The sequence below is a fragment of the Hemiscyllium ocellatum genome, chromosome 10 (genome assembly GCF_020745735.1).
Source record: "Hemiscyllium ocellatum isolate sHemOce1 chromosome 10, sHemOce1.pat.X.cur, whole genome shotgun sequence".
NCBI classification, from domain to species: Eukaryota; Metazoa; Chordata; class Chondrichthyes; order Orectolobiformes; family Hemiscylliidae; genus Hemiscyllium; species Hemiscyllium ocellatum.
This window is the reverse complement of record NC_083410.1, coordinates 112,141,812-112,165,568: the sequence shown is the minus strand read 5'-3', so window position 1 is coordinate 112,165,568 and position 23,757 is coordinate 112,141,812. Positions and strand designations below refer to the sequence as shown.

At 43.1% G+C, this 23,757-nt stretch overlaps 1 protein-coding gene across 6 annotated transcripts in view; it reads right to left on the bottom strand.

Moving 5' to 3' along the window:
* The window catches only part of sertad2b (SERTA domain containing 2b), a 63,954-nt gene that overhangs the window by 21,914 nt on the left and 18,283 nt on the right, over window positions 1-23,757 (bottom strand). Inside the window, exons 1-2 of one of the 6 annotated variants that reach the window (XM_060831104.1) lie at window positions 22,943-22,983; window positions 9,806-9,967 (exon numbers count right to left, since the gene is read on the bottom strand). The exons of 1 other annotated variant lie outside the window; for it this stretch is intronic. The gene's annotated coding sequence lies outside the window, so the exon portion shown is untranslated. Of the gene's footprint in view, window positions 1-7,474; window positions 7,637-9,805; window positions 9,968-22,771; window positions 22,984-23,757 lie in introns of those variants that run through there. 4 more of the 6 variants (XM_060831101.1, XM_060831102.1, XM_060831105.1 and 1 more) reach the window with 4 other exon arrangements.

Sequence of the window (23,757 nt, the reverse complement as noted above, 5' to 3'; positions counted from 1 at the left end):
ACCACAAGAGGCAGAGCAACAACAGATGAAAAACAGTCCCAAGATAATTCATCAAAGAAAGAATACAGCAAATCAAACCGTTCTACCACTCAGTCCACTTGCATGTTTTGTTCAACTGGGGTCAGTACTCAGACTTCTATGAAGACAGTTTCATCATATTTTCATGAATGTAAATTCCATGCCCTGCTTGCACAGTTTTACTCTACTATGACCCTGTCACTAACACCATGTTTAACAGTTAGTTGCTCATAGAGCTCAGACACACTGATATCTGAGTGACCATCCTTCTAGGATCACTTCAGGACTGATGTGAGGAGAACAGTCAGTGTGGCTCACCCAGTAGCATGCTCACCTTTGAACCACAAGGTTCTGGGGTCAAGCCCAGCACCAGGGTTTGAGCAGACTGATCCAAGCGATCTCTCCAGTGCAGCACTGTCAATGCTGCTGTCTTTCAGATGAGACTTAAACTGGGACCCCATCTGCACACTCATATTCTTGGGAAGATCTCTATCTGAGGAAGATCTTCCCGGTATTCTGACTGGAGATCTATACCTCGGCTAAAACAGATGATCTGGTCATTATCACAATACTGCCTATGAGAGTTTGCTGTGTACGAATTGGCTCGGGGTTCCTATAAAATGTACTCTCCTGCTGGAAAGTAGGCAATCCAAAAGCTAGAAAGAGAGGTATTTTCTCATCAAACACTTCAGAGTTACCACACCTTTAAAGCAGGTGGGACGTGAACCCAGGCCTCCTGATTCGAAGGTACAGATATTCCCATTAAGCCACCAAGCCCTTAAAGGCTGTAAATATATATTTACTGAGTGTCATCCAAGTATGAAATAGGCTCATAAAGCAGCCATCAACCATCGTCTGTCTCAATTATTGTTCTAGATGTAAAAATGAGCCCAGTGACATGCACTCTCCCCTTAAACCTTACATCTGTCTTAATTTGAAATATTTAATAAATTTTCTTGAGTAGCCCCTTACAGAATCACTCCCACTAACCCTCTGCATAAAGGAGTTCCTCCTAATCTCTCATCTTCTCACATTATTTAATTACGAAAGGTTTGATAATTCTCTTTCATTTCCCCGACTCTCCCATGTGAGCAATCACTGCCACTGACAGAAATGAGAGGGTGGAGACTTACTCATTCCCCTCTCTCCCAGCACTATATAATGGGACCTAGAAGAGAATTGCAAAAGGTAATAACCCACTGATAATTCCCAAATTGCAACCTACCAAATGCTGTATTCCAGAGAGCAGACTGGCATCCTTTACCTACTCAGTCTGATTGCGTACACTTCTGTATCGCTGTGATGAAATAAAGAACGAACGAGTGATAGAAAGATTGTGTTTACATATTATGCTAACATGCCCTTGAGAGATCTGGGAGCTCTCTGCAAAGATTGAATTACTGTTCAGAGGTAGTCACTACAGGCTAATGAGACAAAAGATGGGAGCCAATTTACACAAAAGGAAACAATTTAATAACCAGAAAACCTGTTGATAATTCTGGACATCAGGAGATCTCACCGCATTGCGGAGTGCAGGACCTTTTACAGCTATCTCCACATTGCAGCACTGCCCAGTCCAGCAGCAAGTGAAATCTTGGATTTACATATTCAGGCCGAAAGTGGGAATGGACCCACACTTTTTGATTGTGAAGGGTGGATGCTGTTTATTGACAGACATTTTTGCCAGCCTGACTTGAGGAACAATGCTTCTCTGTCCAATTTTTAAATCAGGAGCATTTATGGAAATAATGAGTTGGGGTATTTTACAGCATAGGTCAGAATGCCTCCTCAAAACGTTTGGTTATTGAATAAACACCAATAAACTTTGTCAGTGATTATAAAATGCACAAAGAAGTGAAACCACATTGCTGTACTGGAGGGGACTATGGTGGGGAAGAGAATATTGCCCATCTCCTTATGGAATGTGCTTTTGCAGTGAGAGGGAAGAGAGATGCAGCAGTTTTTGTCAAGGGTCATCCCAAGGAACTCCCTGGTACAGGGCTGTGTTTCTGGTCTGTTTCCCGGGATGCACACATTGACCGCACCGGGAAGACCACCAACTCGGTGGGGATCATTGATCTTTGAAATGTGTTAGTCTTCCAGTTCATGAAGTTGGTCTTGACCAAACGTTGCAGACTGGCACATTCCAAGTTCCAGGAAAATGTGCGGAAGGACACACTAAAACTTGGGATAGCTGCTGCTGAAGTGCTATGGGACTGAGGATCGGGTAACTCCAAGGGCTATAAGGCTCGTCATGGATTGTGTACAGTCACCTTCAGGAGAATTACAATTGGGTGAGGCAGGGCCTCATGTGCTCAATGTAGAAAAATTGTATTTCATTACATTTTCTACAACATCCAATTTGAAATGTTTTGGAATGTCATTTTAAATATGTTACAAATTGATTCAGTTTTGCAAAAGAAACTGAAATAGTTCGAAGAACAAGTTAGATCTTACTTCAGAGGCAAAAAAGGTGCAAATTGTATTAATTGGATCTCATTTACATAAGATTAAAAGTTCAATTTTTTCCACTATGGAAATTTTCACGACTAAGTTACAATCCTGTTCTAAAACAGAAGAATTTCAAAGTGAGCGACATAAAGTATGGATCGAGGGCAGCAAACTGATTCTTCTCAGAGACGAAGAGGAATTCCTTCACTCGGAGCAGAGTGATTCTGTGGAATTCTTTATGCAGAGAGCTGGGTCATTAAGTATATTCAGAGCTGAGACACAGAGTTTTGATCAGGAAGGGAATCAAGGGGTATGAGGAGAAGGCAGGAGTTGAGGATGATCAGATCAGCCCTGACCTCATCGATTGGCAGAGCAGACTTGAAGAGCCAAAAGCCCACCTCTACTCTGACACTTTATGGTCTTATTCACAAAGCAACATTTTTAATACTTTGGAATCTATCCACACAGATCAAACCAAGTAAAAACAAAACTTCTGAAACAAAGTCTCCAGCAGTCATAGACAAAGAACTGAACCTTCAGTGTGTCAGTTCTGGCCTACATTCTTATTCGTTGTGGTTTCTGATGATCATTCATCTGCACTTCAGCAGGACAATCAACATACTGTTCAGAGAGATTATACATTCCCTATAACCATGAAGCTCAGTCAGACCAAATGTTTCAGCCAGGCAGCTGCCAATACTAACATACATTTACACAGCACCTTGGAAATGACAAAACACCTCAACATGCTTTACATGACACTTAGCTGGTCGAGATGTTAGAATCAATAATGAAAATGTTCTAAAAGGCAAATTTTAAGAAGCCTCTTTACAGGAGGGGGAGACAGAGACATAGACAGAAGTAAGAGTGGTTTAGTGAGGGAATTCCAGAGTTTAAAGCCCAGAGAGCCAGCAGTGCAGTAGCAATCAGAATCTGAAATGCTCAAGGGGCTAAAATCAGGATGGAGTGAAGGGAAAATAACAGTTTGAGAAAAGTCTATTTAATAAAGCGATAAAGAAAATGGAATCCTGAACCTCTCAGGAGGCTAGTTAATTCAGAGTCTGTATTCCAAACGTTCACACAGATAGGAATCCAAGGTAGGAATGTGTAGGCTCCTGCCTGCCCACACTGCATGGACAAGGGTGACCAGGTTCCCCCTCACAAATTTTCCCCGGAGCCTAATGGATTAATGGAAAAACCCAGAACAAAAGACAGGCAGATGCATACATTCACAAAAGTAGAAACTGAGGACTGTAGATGCTGGAAGGTGAGAGTCAAAAAGGGTGGTGCTGGAAAAGCACAGCAGGTCAGGTAGCATCCAAGGAGCAGGAGAGGCGACGTTTTGAGCATAAGCCCTTCATCAGCATAAATTCACAAGACAGACAAAAAAACTCTCCCATATATAAAGCCCATCGGTGGTGTTGCAAGGTAACTTAATACATTAGAAAATGGAGGGGAGTGTGGAGAATGGGGTTAAGTTTTGGTTAAAGAATTCGATGGCTTGCTTTATTGAGGGAGGGAGTAGGAATGTACTGTAAACTACTTGCACTTCACCTTGGAGTTTAATCAGCTTGTTAATCAGGAAGGGGTACGTTTGTATCGTTTAATACTGACTGTTCCACAACCAAGTGTAGGTACAGTCTCAGACATTCTGCAAGATCACTTTGTTCTCTGCTCATTCGCAAACATGATGATAATTTCTCTTGGACAGGCAATCACGAACAGTTCAAAACTGATCCAACTGGTTTCCTAGATTGTACATAGTCCAAAAACAGAATTTACACCAATCCCAACAACCCCACCCTACACTTTCTACTTTCCCAATGTTGGCACAATTTTCTGCGTACTGTTGAGCTAACAGCACTTACTCAGCATTTAAAGTGGACCTTGGCCCTGTGTGTCAACTGACCCTTCCCCACCCTCTAAACAACTCGTTCTTTAGACTCAAAACACAGTTACACTTGCAGATTCATGCTTCTTTCAAACACTAATGGTGTATCTGTCACCCACTACTTCATACTGAGACAAACAGGGGAGAAGGGGAGGGAGAGCGCAAGAGGGAGGGAGGGAGGGACAGCGCAAGAGGGAGGGAGGGGGGAGAGCACAAGAGGGAGGGAGGCAGCAAGAGGGAGGGAGAGAGACACAAAAAAAAGAGACAGCTTGACAGCAAAAGACAGACAAAAAAACCCTAGAAACAATTAAACAGTTTTGGAAAACAGGATTTGAATTGTCACTTTGCTAACACCATTCTCCCTTATACCAATATTCAGTGAAACAGTGCTAAACATCAGCCTTAAACACAAACACGTATTACTTCAAAACCACTTCATTGAAAACTTTACAAAGTTAGAATATTAGAAGCCTTTTATGAAAATCAAATGACCAGATCAAAAGCTAAATTTCCTGCTAATGGGAACATTTCAGTGCAGCCAATCCAATTCTGGACATTAAAGCCGAAAGCAGATTCCTGCAGGAAAATAACTTTTGTGAAGACCAAAAATACAGGGAGATACAGACCTTTAAAAAAAAGTGTCAGACTTCATCAAAACCATGACAGCCATTTGCCAAATTTAGTGCCATGTCAAATGTATTTACACCAAATGTCTGAATTTTTTTTATTCCTATCACACAGTTGTTACATTTATTCTTCCTTTGCTTTAACCAGAAGCTGGTCTCTATTTGTCCACCATCTTTTCCAGAATTTCATGAGACATTATCTAAGAAGTCCAATTACAACGCCAAAATAATTCATCTGAAATAAACTAATGCCGTTCATTTAAAATTGTGATAGATACTAAAAAGGCAGCCTTCATCAAAGACCTTTCCCACCACAATTATAGTCTCTTCCAGCGAGCAAAAGATAGAAAAACTTGAACTCGTGAACCAACAGATTCAAGAACAGCTTCTTTCCCACTATTATTAGACTTTGAATGGACCTCTCAAACTCAAATTTAAATGTTGATCTTGCTCTCAGTGCACCTTCTCTGCAGCCTTATTGTTGCATTCCTTACTGTTATATTACCCGTATAAGACCATAAGGCATAGGAGTGGAAGTAAGGCCATTTGGCCCATCGAGTCCACTCCGCCATTCAATCATGGCTGATGGGCATTTCAACTCCACTTACCCGCATTCACCCCGTAGCCCTTAATTCCTCGTGACATCAAGAATTTATCAATCTCTGCCTTGAAGACATTTAGCGTCCTGGCCTCCACTGCACTCTGCGGCAATGAATTCCACAGGCCCACCACTCTCTGGCTGAAGAAATGTCTCCGCATTTCTGTTCTGAATTGACCCCCTCTAATTCTAAGGCTGTGTCCACGGGTCCTAGTCTCCTCGCCTAATGGAAACAATTTCCTAGCGTCCACCCTTTCCAAGCCATGTGTTATTTTGTAAGTTTCTATTAAGTCTCCCCTTAATCTTCTAAACTCCAATGAATCTACCTGTACTGCTCACAAAACAAAACACTTTTTATTATACCTAGGTACATATGATAATAATAAATCAAATTTTTAAAAATCAGAATACAGAGACATTAGCACTGATGGAGCTACCTCACAAATTACAGAATTCTTTCATGTCCACACAGACATTTTTGCAGTTGGTGTGTGCAGGAACCAAACACAAAATTGTCTGAAGACAGAGTAACCATGCCCATTTGTAGATGTGAACAAATGGATTTTCAGTGACAGCTGACATTCGGTAAAATTATATTTTATTCTGTGAACAGAACTTTCAACCGTGCTCACCTCTCATGGTGAGCTCTCTCAGTCTAATACCAGACTCATTCAGACCCACTGTGGAGATGTGCTCCTGTAGAGCTACAGCACTGTACAAAACACCCAAACAATTCCAATGGGAACTACGTCAAAGGTTCACCATCCCCATGCAAAATAAAGCTGGTTTTCAGCAAGACAGGCACCGAATCATTTCAATAATCAACATAAAGATTCTCAGGGGGAATTTGGGAGGATAGATACAGAAAAGATAGCTTCCCCTGTGATCAGAGGGCATAATCTCAGAGCAAAGGATCACAAATTGCTAATTATCAGATCGACAGTGAATGGCCAATTTCTGCATCTTCTGATATACTAATATTCTCTGCATTTAGCTAAATGGTATAAGGGCCCATCACTAAGTGGAATCACCATTCACACAGAATAAGTCAAAGACGAGCCACATTTATTCCCCCTAAAAACACCCCTGAACAGAGAATAACACATTACTGTTCCCAAATGCAGCTCAGGCAACAAGCAATTGGTGTTAATCAGCACAGGGTCTAAAACCAATACCCTCTACTTACAGCAACCAAAACACCAACCTAAAGTCTTCACAATCAGATTAGCTCAGCTAATTACTTTGTAATTTTATAGTGTGCTGATAATTCTGTACAAAATTAAAAAATCACACAATACCAGGTTATAGTCCAACAGGTTTATTTGGAAGCACTAGCTTTCAGAGCGCTGCTCCTTCATCAGGTGGTGGAGGAATATAAGCCTTATACTGTACTCCACAACCACCTGAAGGAGTAGCGCTCTGAAAGCTAGTGCTTCTAATTAAACCTGTTGGACTATAACCTGGTGTTGTGATTTTTTTTTAGACTTTGTACACCCCAGTCCAACACCGGTTGCTCCACATCATGATAATTCTGTGGATAAGCTGGAGATTCCCCCAGCTCCTAGCCTGGGCTTCCCACACAACAGTTTGTCAACTTGTACAAACCGCTGCTGGGAACTGTATTTTAAAAAGAGGTTGGGCGCTGACAGAACGGAAAGTTTTCAATGTTAAAGTATATTCGCTGACGAGCGGCTAACTGACTAGTCTCTAAACGCACTGGCAGCAGTAAGACTGTGTGTATTTTGTCGGCTTGTGTTATTCTATGTAATTCCAGTTTCAGTTCAGCGTAATCCTTTACACAACAGCATGCGCAGTTTGAAAACTTGCTGTAAAGTATGCGCCCAAAGTCTTACCAGTCCGACCCGCTGGGATATACAGCATTGCTCTTACCAAGTCCGGTTAAAGTCTCTGTCATGTGCAATACCACCTCAGTTCCATGATCGATCCCCCTCAGCTTCAGACAGGCTCTCTAGGATCTCAGTAGATCCCCAGTATCGATCCCACAGCAGCTTCCCTCCTGCTCTCCCCTAACAGAGGCGCCTGCAATCTCACACAGCCCACTACACTGGGCTCGGGGGGAGGGACATACCATTTCTACACTCACTGTCAATCAGCCTCAGCACCCTGCCTTCCGCTTAAAGGGCCCGGGGGAGGGGGGAGCGAGAGCAGCAGCAAACTGACTCACTCCCACACTGCAGCAATCCGACAATAAATTGCAGATATTTCAGAACATCTTCAAACACTCCAGCTTCTACCCTCGCATCTTTCCTTGGATTTACCCGAAACGTCGGCTCTCCTGTTCCCTGGATGCTGCCTGACCTGCTGCGCTTTAACCAGCAACACATTTTCAGATTCTTCAAACTGAACAGAGAAAAGGCCGTGGTTTCACATATTGCCTTCAGTGTAAAGAAAGATCAACCAGCAGCTTTCACTGGTGAAAAACTAACAACTGTCTCACTGTGTTGAAAGGCGCTAAACAAATGCAAGTTACTGTCTGTTGTTGAGAGAGGAGTTTCATTTCAATAAACCGTCACTTATTCCCTTTCTGTAATTTTCTCAGCTTTATGAGCGAGTGCTGAATCCCGGAGACACTTATTCCCTTGTAAGCCTTAGGAAATGAAGCCTTTATGAGAAGACATTGTAGCATTGGTTGGTACAAACTGACAGACTCAATCTCACTCCCGGATTTCACTAGAGCAAAGCTGAAGACTGTCTGGAGCCTGCTCACCTCTTCAGGCAGACTGGTGCATGAGGGACAGAATTCAGATATCTCCTTCGTTTTCCTAAGGCCATGATCATCCACTGAGCTGATACACAGGCTGCAGAGACAGGTCTCAGCTTGGATCACCGCAATATGGGGTTGGAGCAGAGTGGATTTTAAATAGGATGAGCTACCTGACCCCTAACAGGTGACAGTGATGCTAGAGGATGAACAGTCATGTATGTGCAGGATCTGATGAAGGGTCACCGAACCCAAAACCTTAACTGTGTTTCTCTCTCCCCAGATGCTGCCAGACCTGCTGAGTTTCTCCAACATTTTCTGAATCTGTTTCTGATTTGCAGCACCTGCAGTTCTTTGAGGTTTTTTTTCCTGAACAGAGTGAGCATTGGTCTCTTTAGCCAAAGACTGATGTGGTCTTAGTCCCGCCACCTCTGAATGGACCTGTGGGAAGGATTGTTGTTCAGGATTGGGCCAGCTTGGCTCACGTTCAGTAGCTTTCTCTTGTCTGAACTGGATTGTTCCCCCACCCTCAGAGTCTGGTTTTAACCTTTTCTCCGAGAATTGCCTTATTCCCAACTCATCAAGGAAGGTCTCCCCTGTTCTGTTTTATTTTTGCCAGCTTAGCACACGGTTATGGTATTGGTCTTTATTGCAAATTTTGAGTATTCTGCAGTAAGTTTTATACCACCGCAGTAGGAGGTTTCTAATTTGTGCTTTTAATTTCAGATTCAGCCATTCCCAACTCTCCCCATTGGTTCCCCCCTCCCCACCGCACTCTATCTTCCAGATTCTAATACTCACATTCTAACTTGTACCAAGTCCTGTTCCCCCAAGACCACTCACTCCCAGTTAAGCAACACCTCAAAACTTTAAAACCATTGCTTTCAAAATGCTCCACAGTAACTGTCCTCCCATTCTTTGCAATCTTCCCCAGCCACCAAACTTTCCAAGATTCCTGCTTCCTCAGAGTTAAAAATCATACAATACCAGATTATAGTCCAATAGGTTTAATTGGAAGCAGACTAGCTTTCAGAGCGTCATTCCTTCTTTAGACGAAGGACCGTCGCTCCGAAAGCTAGTGCTTCCAAATAAACCTGTTGGACTATAACCTGGTGTTGTGTGATTTCTAACTTTGTCCACCCCAGTCCAAATCATTCCTCAGACAGCATCTTCCAAACCCATGCCCAATCCCATCTGGAAGGACAAGGCCAGCAGATACATGGGAACACCACCCCCTGCAAATTCCCCTCCAAGCCACTCACTTATACTAAGTTGGAAATATATCACCATTCCCTCACTGTTGCTGGGTCAAAATCCTGGAATTCCCTCCATAAGGACATTGAAGGTCTACCTACAACAGTGGCTCAAGATGGCAGCTCACCACCAGTTTCTCAAAAGGAACTTGGAGTGGTCAATAAATGCTGACCCAGTCAGTGACACCCATCTCCCACAAAAGAACTAAAAAGGGAAAAAAATATCACCACCGCGGGTAGCCATACCTTCAACACCTGAGTGTTAAACTTTGGGGTTTCTTTGCTAAACCCCTCCACTTCTCTTTGGTCTCAGTCACCTGCCTCAATATCTCCTCCTGTGGCTCGGTGACAATTTTTTCTTCATAATCACTCCCCTGGAGCACCTTTCGTCATTTAATTCTGTTGAAGCTGCAATATAAATGCAGATTGTTGTTAGCTGGGAAACTTTGTGAACGAGAGAGTGTGGACCAAGAGCTACACCCATTGGGATTTGGAAGGGTGGGTTGGTGAGGGGACATAGAAGGTGGAGGGGAGTGAAAAGCAGAAAGGAAGTTTGGTGGGGGGGTGCAGAAAAGAGGGTTAGGGCCGGGGGGGGGAAGATTTGGAGGTAGGGTAGTCTTGTTCTACTCTCAAGCTTTCCTTTGGGAAAGCAAAATTGTGTGTGTGTGTGTGATTGTGTGTGTGTGAGTGAGTGAGTGAGTGAGTGTGTGTGTGTTGGGGGGGGGGGGGGGGGGTCCAGGTGGAGAAGACAGGAGCAGGGAGATTCCAAAATCAACCAAACCCTTACAGACCCCAATTGCTAGGTAGCTCTAAATATAAAAATTCTACTCAGCAACAGGAAATTACTCCCACACCAAAAAAAACCTACACGCAAACTCACCAATCTGACAAACAATCCAGCTCCAGGCTGATATCCGGCTCACTGGCTGTCCTACAGGTTCCTCTTTTGAAAACTTATTTAAAGCTGCTTAGAAAAAGTACAACTTGCAAACTAACAAATCCTGAACTAGTTTCAACAAAAACCCTTCCTCAGGTCAAAACAAAACTTGCTGCTTAGTTTTAAATTGAAACAACATATTTACACAACTGAGAGAGAAGGTGTCACTCAGTTCGAGCTACACGGTTTCCATGTATTCAAGCTTCAATCAAATACACTATTTCCTAAATAAGCAAGCAACAAAAACAGAAAGTGCTGAAAAAACTCAGCAAGTCTGGCAGCATCTGTGGAGAGAAATCACAGTTAGCATTTCTGGCCAAGTGATCCTTCCTCAGAACTTGGAAAAATGCAAGCTAGATCACTGCACAAAAACATTGGTAGAAGTTTCAGTATGTACGTAGGCGAGTAGTGCTTTGCTCTGAATGGGTAGTTTTTTTTTACTTTGAATGTTGTGCAAATCATGAAGCAGGGGTTCAGATAGCGAGTTACCAGCCCCCTTTGCATTGGTTCCCCAATTTCATGATTGCATTTTACACCAAATTGTAAGAACTAGTCCAGTATCTTCATCCAGAAGGACGTGACTGATAGGTGAGAATGGACCCAACCATGATGCAGCTCCAGCTTTGGAAAGTTTGGTATGTTTTTGCTTTGAGTACATCCTCAGATACACTTCCCTACGAATAAATTTATCTTGAGCTCAATTAGCTTGTGATGTGAGCAATAGAAGATAGATTTGCTTTTCAACAGCATCTTTCATGAACTCATGACATTCCAAGTTGCTTTATATGCAACTAAGTCCTTTAAAACACAGAAATAATGGGCCAAATGGCCTCCTTTTATACTATAAACATTGTTTCTCCTAAATATTGTTGCTGCTGTTATGTCAGTAGCCTGGCAGCTAGCAAGCTCCCACAAACAGCAATGTAATTAATGACCAGATGATCAGTTTTACTGCAATGTTGAAGGGATAAAGGTTGATCAGAATACTGGGAGAATTCCCCCATTCTTCTTCAGACTGTGCCCGCAAGGACAGATTGGGCTGCAGTTCATCAGAATGACAGCAGCTCTGACAGTGCAGCACTCCCTTAGCACTACACTAGAGAGTCAGCCTCTGGGTGAGCTCAAATCTCCGCACTGGGATTTGATTTCTCTTCCCAGTTGGGCTACTATTGATTATTTACCAATCAGGTCCTAACCACTGGCACAATATGGAGGCATTTCAAACATATGTCTTAACAAAGCCACTTCCAAGAGTTGCTGCACTGTACTATAATGAGCAAGTTGAAATTAAAGCTGACAATACTTTTCAGACAGCCTGTAAGTTTTTCAAGGGGTTAAAGACCTTATACATTCTCAGTGCATTATACATGCCAGACAAAAATGGCATACTGCCATTTTCGTAGGAGTCTGACTATTTGGTAAACTATAATTACGGTCACTTGTGGGTCCCATCACGTGACTGAACTAGAATTTAAAACATATTCCGATATAGTGTGAATCTTGAAGAGTTTAAGTGGTCAGCACAGTCCTTCTGAACACTCCTAAACCACTGCAGCTTCAGCATTGGATACAAGAATATTACAGTCCCAGCTACAGTGACAGAGACAATTTGTTTTTCTTTTTAGGAATTGTTTAAAAAGCTAATGGAAGTTATCACTAAAGTTATAAGAGAGACATGAAAGAAAGTTAGAGGGAAGGGTTCAAAAGGAACAGAGGTGTTTCAGAAACATTTTAATTTTTTGGGGTACAGGGAACAACTTCAAAATTTGCAGACGACACAATATGTGGAAGCAGTGAAGGGCTGCACAGCCTCCTGTTAAAACCACTTCTTGATTCTGTAAGCCATCCAGGCACTGGTTTAGGTATTGGACAGACATCAGGATAAAAATAAACCCTTGGTTGTGATGGATTCAAAGTGTCAGAACAAAGTGTCGAGTTAAGTCACCGTGGCCTGATCAGAGCATGAGGCTACTCTCTCATTAGAGAGAGAGAGAGACAATGGCCGGTGGGTTAATCTGAGGGGCACCACACCTCAGGCAAGGGCAGAGGTTTAGAAGGGGGGGTCCCGTATGGTGTGGGAATTGAACCCATGCTGTTGGCATCACACTACTTCACAATCTAGCTGTCCAATCAACTGAGCTAACCTGACCTGCAGAGCAAAGTGTACGGACAGAAACTCTCAAAAAATATGAACTGGAAAGAAAGGAAACTACTTTCAAAAAGCCAAATGATTAACCAGGAAACATTGTTCAAATTTAAAAATGATGTGGAGGTTCCAGTGTTGGACTGGGGTGGATAAGGTCAAAATTCACACTTGGTGTCATGTGGTTTTTGACTTCAAATTTAGAAAAGGGGCATCATATGAAAATATGAGTGAGGAACAAGACTAGGTCATCCAGTCCATCGTGCCTGCTGCGCCATTCACTAAAGGCCATTGTGAGTTGATTTTAACATCCACTCAAAGTTCCAGAATTCCACTCTCCCTGTCTAACCTGGGGCTTCCTGATACTATCCCCAAACTGCCCATTTCAAAGTTCAAGGTCCCCATGTTCTGGACGCTCCATCCCAGCACAGGAAACAAACGGTTTCTCTTTATCAACCCTATGGTGGAATGTGAACCCATGTCCCTAGATCATTAACCTAAGGTTCGGCATTACTAGCCCAATAACGTCACTGCTGTGCCACCATCTCTTCCCATCCTGCTCATAATTCCCATTCCCAGTTTGGCATCATCTGCAAACATGGAAATATCACATTTGGCCTCCACCTTCAAATCAGAGCTATCAACTGGAAGAGCTGTGGCTGAAGCACAGATTCTTGCGATGCCCCCACTAGTCACAACCTGCCAACCCCGAATGATCGAACGTCTTGCTGTTAACCAACTTCCCAGATGAGAATATAACTCACAATCTCACCGACTCTGATTTGGTTTACTCACGTGTGGACATCTTAACGAAAGCCTTCAGAAGACCTCATATTCTGCTAGTTACAACCTCAAAAAATCCCAAACAGATTTGTCAAGCCTTTCCACAAATCCATGGCAAATCTGCCCAATTACTGTTTACTAAATGTCTTTGTAATAGATTCCCTGGTGCTGATGTCATGCTAACAGGTCTGTAGTTCCTAGTTTTCTCTCTCCTTTCTTTCTTAAACAGTGGGGCCTCATTTACTACATTCCAATCTGCAGAAAATATTCCAAAGTCTTTTGAATTTTAAAAGATGTACATGAGCACATGCACACTCTCTACAGCCCCCTCCTTCAACAGCCTGGAATGTCCAGGCCATCTCTGGGGGGGGTACACATTTGTGGAACGTTCCAGAGAACACCTCTGGGATACACACTAAACAACTCCACTGCCTAGTAGCCGAACACTTCAACTCACCTTCCCACTTTGCCAAGGACATGCAAGTCCTGGGCCACCTCCACCTGATGCCTGGAGGGAAGGCGCCTCATCTTCCCCCTTGGGACCCTCTAACCACGCAGCATTAATGTGGATTTCACCAGTTTCCTTATTTTCCCTCCCCCACAACCTCATCCAAGATCCAACCCTCCAACTCAGCACCGCCCTCTTGAACTGATCTACCTGTCCATCTTCCCTCCACCCTCCTCTCCGACCTATCACCATAACCTCCCACCTTCATCTACCTGTGGCATTCCCAGCCGCCTTCCCCCCCACTCTCCCCAGTCCTACCCCCTTCCCATTTATCTCCCAGCCCTCTTGTTCCCCCCACCCCCACCACCACCATTCCTGAAGGTCTTATGTTCAAAACATCAGCTCTCCTGCTCCTCGGATGCTGCCTGACCTGCTGTGCTTTTCCAGCACCACACTCTTTGGCTCTGATCTCTAGCATCTGCAGTGCTCACTTCCTCCCCGACCTGTCAACTTCAGTCCCATTAATTTCTCCAACACTTTGTTCTTACTCATCCTACTTTCTTTCAGTTCCTTATTCTCCCTAGACTTCTAGAAGTTTTTAGGCTTCTTGTTAATTTGCTTTCATATTCTATTCTCTCTTCATCAGTTTCTTGGGCCTCTTTGCAGAAGGTAGTGGAAACCAGAAACCTTACAATCTTTAAAAAATATTTGAATGAGTACTTCAAATGTCATAACATTCAAGGATATAGGACAAGTGCAGGAAATTGGGATTAGTGCATTTTATGTGGGAGTTATGTGGGTATAGGTCTGATGGGCTGAAGGGCCTTTTGCAACACTGCATGAATTTATAAATGTTAAAATGCACCCAATGCTCAGGTTTCCTTGGTTTTTGCTAATTTTGTAAACCTCCTCTTGGGATAGAGCACAATCTTTATGCTCCTTTTCTAGGAGTCGACTCACTTATCCTCTTGTGGTCTTGAAGGAATGGATGTTTGTTGTACATTATGTATTCAGTCTTTAAAAGCTGCCCATTACCCAACTCCCATCATACCTTTCAATTTAGCTTCCTAATTCGGCAGGGGCAATTTCCCCCTTCAGGTCTTTATCATTTTCTTGATTCAGATTTAAGACCCAAGTTTTGTATTACATCACATTCAAAGTTACTGTAAAATTATATCATATGATTACTCTTCTCCAGATGTGCCTTTACAAAAGGGTTACTGATTGGTTCTTTTTCATTACATAATACTGATCTAAAATAGTCTATTCTCTGGTTGATTCTCTAACCTACTGCTCTGGAATACAGTTTTGTATCTGGAATGTATCCTCCACGGTATTTTATCACCGCGGTTTACCCAGTATATGTGTAGATAGAACACCTACTGCATAATCCTTATTACAATTGCCCTTCTAATTGCCTATCTGTAACTGTTCTCTGTAAACTGAAGTCTAGGTCAATGGTATAGATTCAGAGGAGAACACTAGGAAATCTTAGTTCATGGAAACGAATACAATTCCCTCGACTGATGAGACCTGAGATCATCTCATTCTTCATGGCTGAAGACCTCACCAACCCATATCCTCACTCACTGCACCATCAGTTAAGCTTCATCTTTTATTTTGTATTTCAATAGATTGCCATCAAGATAAAAGTCAATCCCAGATGAAAATGTACTAAAGTGTCTAAACAGATAACGCAAACAGAATCTCAACCAAAACACTGAACTGCAAAAAAAATCCAGATCCTTCACAAGCATTTCAAATCCAAATTCAGTCATTTATCGGAGGAGGTGGGGACAGAAACAGACAATGGCAGTCCGAACTGGCACAGCATATCTGAACCATACAGGTGACAGCAGGGATGTATCTGTAACATGTTGGAGTTACCTTGCTACTTTAACATTGTAATGAGTTCCTAGGTTGTTTCACAGTTGTATTGTTAAAGGAAATTTAAGGTTTACAGAGACAATTCCAAAGCCCAGGTTCCGTCCCGTCAGCAATGGTGGATCAATTAATTTTGGAGACACACAAAAGACCACTGCACAGAAAGATGCAAGAGACTTCATCATCGTCAAAACAACCCACCTCATACCCCATCCACATCCACTCCCTCCACCACCGACACTCGGTACGCACTGCTGCTGTCTCTACAAGCTGCACTGCAGAAATTCACCAAAGACCCTCTGACTGCATCTTCCAAATCCATAACCACTTCCATCGAGAAGGATGAGGGCATGGAGAAGATACATGGGAACAACACCCCCTGCAAGTTCCCTCGAAGCCACTCACCATCCTGACTTGGAAATATATCTCTGTTCCTTCACTGCCACTGGGTGGAAATTGTAGAATTCTCTCCCTAAAAACATTGTGGGCTATTCCTCACAGATTACATTAGTTCATGAAGACAGCTCACTACCAACACCTGAAGGGTAATTAGGGTGTGGATACTAAGTACTGGCCCAGCAGCGATTCATGTCCAGTGAATTACTCAAAATAATTTTGCACTCATCAAGTTATTCTAGCCCTCACTCTGTCCTGGCCTTTTTCCCTCTCACTTCCAATAGATAGCAAATATAAACCTGAAAAATATACTCTAGTCCATTAAGACTAGAATTTGGATTGTGTCAGAATGCAATCCAGGTCTCAATTGCTTTACGGCAATGAACCATCCTCAGAGATAGAGGGCAGGATAAATGAGAGAAAACAAACAAAAAAGAAAATGAGAGATTTACTCAGACACACAGCTCTTTAAGAATGTAAAATGTCTCTTTGCAGAAAGATTCAATTGTAGCTTGTTAGAGTTCATGCTTTCATACAACGCAGTTGGAAGCTCCCTGGCAGATTTCACTGCTGGTCAACAGTTAACTCGGAGCTAATGAAACCCAGCAACAGCAGCAGCTGTTTGACCATGTGCCAAACTGCATCTGGCCCTCATCTATGTTTCAGCCATCTACATTTACCTCAAAACATACTAAAGCAGGCACAAAGCTCCCAACAACCACCGAAACACACCAGCCTTTGTCTAATCAAGCCCGCAGAGAGATTTGGAACAATTTATTTTACAATTTGCCCAATGTCATACAGCAGTAGCATTATGGGAGAGAAGAGGGAAAGTGTGAAAAAGAAAAGCTCTCCTACACCCTGCCTCTTCCTCAAAATCAATGTCAGGTAATCATTTAAAACATCATTCTGCTTGCAACTTTCCAGGATTCGGCATTAGATACACAGAGTTGTTGTAACAGCTGGGGGGAAAGGTGCTGGGGAAGTGGTAAAGTGATATTGGGTCTATTTTACACTAACACAGAAGACAACTGCTAACATCATCATCTTGTCTCTGTATTTTACTGGGCTTTCTCACATCCCAAAGGGGGTCATTATTTAGCAGGAATCTCCATCTGCTCCCACTGCTGAGGAATTAGCCACGAGGGCCAGTGTTCTAATACACCCTGTCAGACAGGGTGCTGGACAGTGTCTGGGAATTCACTTGCCAGGTTATACAATACTGCACATGACATATTACACCTCAAAAACAATGGCACTTACAAACTATATCAGTGCAACTGATAAAGCAGCTAACAAAAGCATGGGCAATTGGAAAAACTATATGTTTAAGAAACAAAAAAAATGTCCTGCAAGATGAGTATACAGTGAAAGATTATAGATCATATATACATATATGTTACACTTGTAAAGTTTTCAAATATTATTTTGTTTTCAGTTTAAATATAGGAACTGGAAGAGGCCATTCAGCCCATTGACCCACCTTTCTATGTGATCGTGGCTGATCTATAATTTCCCTTCACCTACCCTCCTTGATCCCATAACCCTTATTCCCCCTTTAATAAATAATGACCCATCTCGATTAGTTGAAATATTCAGCTGACCTGTTACAGCCTTGTTTTGTACCATTGGGGGTACAGAGTTGCCAATTTCCAACCCACTTTGTGTGGGTGTGCGCTTTGTGACATCGCCCCCAGTGGCCCCACTCAGATTGCAAGTTCTTCTACTTTGCTCTGGACTCCAGAGAGAAACTGTCAAACCAATTTCATCAATCACCTGAAACCCATTAAGTGGTGATAAAGTAATTTAAAGAATATATTTGAAATAGGACAGTGCTGTTGATCATGCTTGTGTGAAACAGCATTTCTAAACAGTGACTCCAGCCGAGGGCACTGAAATCTGAAAGTTGACCCTTTTCTGTCACAAAGGCAATTGCATCATGGTTTTGATTAACAACCCCAAACAGGCCAGCGTAACTCAATCAAACAACACAGGGGAGAGATACTGGCCAATGAAAACATTCAGATCCCCAAATACCAGTCAGCCTGTGAAAGTGACCTTTAGTTAGTGAAGGCCACAAATATTCTTTGAAGGAATATGGAATTCTAACTTCTCAAATAAAAGCAAAAATACTGCAGAGGCTGGAAATCTTTAATTCTGAACAACATGAGCCATGCTGGACTCAAAATGTTAACTCTGTTTTCCTCACTCTCTCCACAGATGCTGCAAGACCTGCTGAGTTTTTCCAGTATTATTTCAGTGCTGGGTAAGGATTTATAACTGGCAACTAACATCACCTTCCCAGTTCAACATTATATGATGCTTTCTTATTTTTGCAATCACAATGCAATTTTATTGAGAACAAAGTGACAAGATGACTCGCTAATGTTGAGAATTGTCTTACAAACTATTGACTGCAATAAACAGGCCACAGGTTAGCATTTCTGCACCACACCGTCCTCCTCTCAGCTCTATCCATTTCTTTCTCTTTTGTGTTTATCCAACTTGCCCCTTCAATGTATCTCTGCTCTTCACCAACACTACCCTGAGCAGCAGTGACCCAACAACTTTTCTTGGGGTTCCATGTAAATGGAAAGATACAGACAGATTATTTTTCGGTAAAACAACTTCACCATTGGCTGTGAAAGTACCTTCACTTTCCTGCCTGCAAACAGAACCTGATTTAAACCCATTCACGGGGCCCTTTCCTAATCTGTACTGGCTTGTCAAACACTAAATGAAACTCATACTGAGAGGAGGATGAATAGGAGATCGAGAGGAGATTGAATTCCTTCAATCTTTTGCCCCTTCTTCAACCACATTCTGGAATTTCAGCCCCAGTTCACACCTTTCACCAAATAACAAACCATTCAGAAGCAATGTTCATTGATGACTCCCCAAAGCCTATCCACCATCTATCAGGCACAAGTCAGGAGTGTGAGGGAATACTCCCCCCTTGCCCTGGATGGGTGCAGCTCCAACAACACTCAAGCAGCTCAACTCCATCCAGGACAAAGCTGCCTACTTCAGTGGTAATCCATTCAACACTTTCAGCATTCACTCCCTGCACCAACATTCAGTAATAGCAGTGTGTACCAGTTACCAGATGCACTGCAGGAGTTCACCCAGGCACATTATTAAAGCAACCTCTACTGACTAAAATATAATGAGATGGTACCTGGAATATAGTGGGCAGTTTTGGTCTCCTTATCCAAGGAAGGATGTTCTTGCTATTGACAGAGTGCAACAAAGATCTACCAGACTGATTCCTGGGATGGCAGGACTGACCCAGGTTGGATTGGTTAGGATTATATTCAATGGAGGATAGAACAAAAGGGGGGACCTACAGAAACCTATGAAATTCTAACAGGACGAGGCAGGGTAGATACAGGATGTTCCTAGTGTTGGTGCAGAATCCAGAACCAGTGGTCAAGGGATGTGGAGTAAACCATTTGGAACTGAGATATGGAAACACTCCTTCACTGTGTGGCAAGCCTGTGGCCAAACCACGGTATGGTTTCAGGAAGGAATTAGATATAGTGCTTGGGAATAAAGAGATAAAAGGATCTGGGGGAAAGCAGGGACAAGTTATTGAGTTGGATGACTAACCATGATGGAGCAGACTCAGATAGGCCGAATGGCCTCCTCCTATTTCCGATGTTTCAATGTTTCTAGAAGGACAATGGCAGCAGATACATGGGTACACCACTCCCCGCCAAGTTCCCCTCCGACACACTCACCAGCCTGGCTTGGAAATATATCACCGTTCTTTCAGTGTCACTGGGTCAAAATCCTGGAACTCTCTGTCTAACAGCACTGTACAGACACCCCAATAACGCAGCAGTTTAAGACAGTGGCTCTTCCCCTTTCCCCAGGATAATTTGGAATGGGAAATAAATCGGGCCCAGCCAGCAATGTCCTAAGAATCAAGTTATTTTGAATGTTTGTCTACTTGTTGCTTGCATAGGCAGTTCTATCTTGTATAGTTATACCTTATCCTGTTCGATTCCCTACATTTGGCCTCCCCCCTCCCTTCCTTCAAATACTTTGCACATGGTTCATTTTCCTGGAATGCTTTGAACATGCATTAAAAACTTTGATGTGTTTCAAATAAATGGGTTCAGTCTGCCTAAAAATAAATTTGAGTTGAATAATCAAAGAAAAATGTAGTTATTATCCAGTCATTCTACTTTCAATCTATCGTAGGGGCACTGTGCCAGCAACTGGGACCGTCACCACTCTCAGGCTAAACTCTTTCACAGAGATTCATGGCGAATGCTTCAATACTGACACTCCCTGGTAACCTCCAGCCATTTTCAACAAAATCCTAAATTCAATTTTCTTTATTGTTCATTTTTGAACCACGTTGGACAGTTCTCTTGATGTTACATCCCAACACTGCTGTGCCTCTTCAAACAAAAACAAGTCTCTGTTACCTTGCGATCTCAACCAGGCAGCTGAGGAGAGACATGAAGACAGGACCAGGAATAATTGAGAGTCTGAGTACATCATGACGGCTGACCTGTTATAAAGCAACACTGACCCAGATCTAACAACTACTCAGTGACCTCTGCACAGGGGAGCAGGGAGAGAAGGGGGAAAAAAGAGAGCGCGCATGCGAGAGCGGGTGGGAGCAGGACGGTTGCAGGGAAGAAGTGAAATGGATGGAGGGAGGGAGGGAAAGAGGAAGCGAGACGGACGGACGGAGGGAGGGAGGAAGTGAGTGAGACGGACGGACAGAGAGGGGAGGGAGGGAGGGAGGGAAGGAGGGAGTGAGGGAGGGAGGGAGGGAGTGAGCGAGAAGATTGGAGGGAGGGAGAGAGGAAACGAGACAGATGGTGGGAAAAAGCGAGACAGACAGAGAGAGGGAGGGAGCAGGAGAGAGCTTGAGTTACAGTAGAGAAAGTAGTGAAATAGAGGAAGAGGTGAATTAGCTTGCATTTATTTAGTCATTAATGATGTTTGATGTTCCAAAAACCTTAAACTCAATTATTTCTGAACCCACCACTTGCCCCTGCTCCATTACGACCCGACATATACCAACTTCCTATAACCCCCTCCATAGCCACTGTGTCCCATGTCCCCACCCCAGTCCCTACACAACATGGATGCTTGGTGCTCAAAGTCTTACACAACAAGCAGCAGCACACAGAGGCTGGTTTCTATTCCCCAGGGGGAGGCTGCTGTTTCTAGTGCTTCGGAGGGGCCTGATCAGCTAAAAAAAGGGAAGTGAAAGTCTCAGGTCAGCTGCGACTGAGAGTCAGAGAGTACAAAGTGAGCAGAACCACAAACAGCTTAAACAAAAAGCAAAGAGCTACTACTTCTGAAAGGCTAACTCATTTGTATTTAACATTGCTGAGCAAGTGTCAAACTGCTAACACTGTACCATGTCACTAATCTATTCTGTTCTTCAGAAGATTAATGTGGCAACTCACCATCTCTCCATTAACACCCTCTCTGTTTTAAAGTAAGCAAAGTATCTGTGAATAACTTTAATGTTGTACAACTCATGGTTCAATAGAGAATATTACTCCAAGTATAACCAAAACATTGCACAGAACATGGAGTATCCTGACAAGTCACACAGCTGTGGAAAGGAGTTTCCATTCGATATCTCCCTCCAACCTTTGCTCCAATTTTCTAGCTCTGTGTCACACAGGAACCCTTGTCATTTGGGAATATGTGGATTAGGTTACTGACCCAGCCAGCTCAAACTGCTCATTTGCAATGTAACAGTTTTACAACATCTTACTGAAGGATAATTAAACTGGTCGAGACTCTTATTTCATACATGACTGTGTGCAGGTGCTACACAGAAGCTTCAGATTTTAAACACATCAACAGCACCCAAGAACAGTAGATTTCTTGCAGAAGTTAAGTGTGAGAGTTCACGTGAATGGGTTCCTCTGATCCAGGTCCCCACACTCAGTGCACTGCTCACACCTACTCCTTACCCAAGCTGTTACACGCCCGAACCTCTAAAGACTCCTTTCATCCAGGAGCATTTGAAATGCTGCTGAGATCCAGTGAGACTGATCTCCACTTGTCCTCGGGTATAACACTCATCCTGGTATAACAGGAAAGTGACACTGTTAGCAAATAACAGGGGCAGTCACTGTTATAAAAACCCAAATCAGAAACAGGGTATTCTTGTGTTCTTCACGATTAATAATGCTATATATCCTGACATGGTGATGAGATCAATTCTGATAATTAAAGAGATTTGAAATCTACGTTTTAAAAAAAAAAGCAGGTAAAAACAATGACTGCAGATGCTGGAAACCAGATTCTGGATCAGTGGTGCTGGAAGAGCACAGCAGTTCAGGCAGCATCCAAAGTGCAGCGAAATCGATGTTTCGGGCAAAAGCCCTTCATCAGGAATCCTGATGATTTTCCTGCTTCTCGGATGCTGCCTGAACTGCTGTGCTCTTCCAGCACCACTAATCCAGAATTAAAAAAAAACAACCTGCCTTGCTCTGCATGTAGAATATTGCATTCAGAATGTAATTATTAGCATAAAAAGTGAGATCACTAGTTTATAATCAGCTGAAGTACACAGGAAAACTGAGCCACTGGATTTACAAACACTTAGAAACATGGACGGCACATCCCATAAATTACCTGTATTTACAGCATTCATTAATGCAGCAGTAATCGATCAGTAGAAGATCCTTACAGAGCAGCCTTTCCCACCCTGATACCAAAGGGATCTTCAAAGCAGCCCGTCACCTTGGTGTGATTAACAGCAGGTCCACAGGACTGACCAGAATGGAGCTGGAAAGTGCCACTCACCCATTAGCCTCAGTTACGTGACTCGAACACAGTTCCTGTGCTGACTGCTAGAGTAATGCATTCACTAGAAACAGCTTCCTTTTCACCCCTCCCCCACCGAACAACTCCAACAGCTCAGCCTGCTGATGGGGCTGTGCCATTTCATCACACACCCGTTAGTTACCGACAGAGAGAAAAAAGCTGCCTTCTATTCATTCCCAGGGCTGGTACCATTTCCTTTAAAAATAAGTAAAACTTTTTTTTAAAAAGACACTCTTGTATGCTACCTTCCGACATTAGACTCATTCCCTAACACTGCCCTCTGCCCCCAACACCACCCCCCCCCCTCCAACTCTCTCACACACACACCAGTAAACAGCGCTAGAGAGATAATGCAAGCAATTTGGAGATACTATCAAGACAGCTTTATTGATTAACCAGCCCATAGGCAGGTCGGAGTCATTTATATCAATGATTTGGATGTGAGCATGAGAGGTATAGTTAGTAAGTTTGCAGATGACACCAAAATTGGATGTAGGAGAAAGTGAGGACTGCAGATGCTAGAGGTCAGAATCGGGAATGTGTTGCTGGGAAAGCGCAGCAGGTCCGGCAGCATCCGAGGAGCAGGAGAATCAACGTTTCAGGAAGTTCCTAATGAAGGGCTTATGCCCGAAATGTTGATTCTCCTGCTCCTCAGATGCTGCCTGACCTGCTGCGCTTTTCCAGCAACACACTCTTGACCAAAATTGGAGGTGCAGTGGACAGTGAAGAGGGTTACCTCAGATTACAACAGGATCTGGACCAGATGGGCCAATGGGCTGAGAAGTGGCAGTTGG